The sequence below is a fragment of the Arachis hypogaea genome, chromosome 19 (assembly GCF_003086295.3).
Source record: "Arachis hypogaea cultivar Tifrunner chromosome 19, arahy.Tifrunner.gnm2.J5K5, whole genome shotgun sequence".
NCBI classification, from domain to species: Eukaryota; Viridiplantae; Streptophyta; class Magnoliopsida; order Fabales; family Fabaceae; genus Arachis; species Arachis hypogaea.
The window spans coordinates 112,046,975-112,048,470 of record NC_092054.1 but is presented as its reverse complement, the minus strand read 5'-3'; the positions used below and the strand labels follow the sequence as shown (position 1 = coordinate 112,048,470).

At 26.7% G+C, this 1,496-nt stretch overlaps 1 long non-coding RNA gene across 1 annotated transcript; it reads right to left on the bottom strand.

Moving 5' to 3' along the window:
• Nucleotides 1-361: 361 nt before the first annotated feature.
• Nucleotides 362-947, bottom strand: LOC112779229 (uncharacterized). Its single transcript, XR_003190605.3, has 2 exons — nt 834-947; nt 362-677 (listed from the first exon to the last, which is right to left on the bottom strand). It is a non-coding gene; the product is annotated as an uncharacterized lncRNA (long non-coding RNA).
• Between the last annotated feature and the right edge of the window lie 549 nt (nt 948-1,496).

The following is a 1,496-nucleotide window of genomic DNA, read 5'->3' as shown; positions in this document are numbered from 1 at the left end:
TTTTTTCAGGTTTTTGAAGTCCTTCAATAAAGCTTATAGTAAAATAAAGATTTTGAGAAAAATCATTTTGTATTGATTTTAAGAATTCGGTGTCATTACAGTTAACATTAGTTAAAATCATTAATTTTTGATCTATTAATTTTGATAACTTAATTATTTCTTCTCTTAAATCTTCTAATTTACTTTTTTTCATTAGGTGACGCTTTTCTTTGTGAAGAGCTACGGTTTTAAGTGAAAAATGTGGCTTTAAAAAGTGTGGTTTAAGTAAGCAAATCTTTAAATCTGTACAGATTTAGATCTGTACCATATAATTTTCTATAATTTTTTACTTTGGAACATAAATATATAAGATTGTTCACTCTTGAATAAAGAATTATTTAATAAATCTCTATTCTTTTCGATGAGAAAATAGTCATTTCATTCATTCATTGGACAGGTTTTCAATAAGAACCTATATAATGAGAATTATTTAAATCTTTATTACTATTTTTTTTTCTTCCGCTATGTGCAAAAATACTCGCAAAGACAAACGCCAGATCTAAGGCAACGTGACGATTCTAGAACCTGAGAAACCTTTGCCGCCTTCGTACACTCGTTGTAGCAAATTCCAGATTCGCAGTTCTCGATGAGAACTTCATAACGACGGCAAATTGTGCCTTCACACCGTTCAATTCTCACTGCAAACACATTCAATAAATTAATTTAATTAAAGAATACAATTTTCATGTCAAATATTACATCTTTCTTTTAATAAACAATAAACCAAGGACATTAACAAGATATTTATTAATTAACATGCATGAGAATGAGATATGAAGATGGTATATTTGAACCTGAAAGCAAAAGGGAAAGTGCAAAAAGGTTTGCCATAGTTAACTTTGCCATTTATCAAACACTCTATCTGTAACGCTTAGTCTACTAATTTTAATATATATAGTATCTTTGGTGTACTGTGTACATAAATCCGATAGATGCAGCGTGTATATATACTAATCCTACCATGAAATAATATATTTTTATATGATGAAATATATCTATAGATCCATGAAAAGATAATAACAAGTGTTATTTTTTGTTGATGGCTGGTTAAATTTCGTGCAAATATATATAAACTAAAATATCACTTTCATAAGTCATACAATTTTATAGTAAAAATACAGTATTATTCTAATTTATTTGAGAATCTTTTTTTTATTCATGAAAAATTCTTTTAACCACGTCAAATTAAAAAAAATTTTAAAATTAGTTGATATTTCACTGGCCATACAATATTGTGAGGTAGTAACTTTTATATATGGCCACCACTCAAATAAAGATCCAAAAACAACCTTTTTTAAAGACGCCTTTATGGTAAGACCTAAACCATACATTCTAAAACCACACTTTTTACTACAAAACACTTAAAACCATAGCTTTTTATAAGAAAAGCATTACCTAATAGAAAAAAATAAATTAGAAGATTTAAGAGAAGAAATAATTAAATTATCAAAATTAAT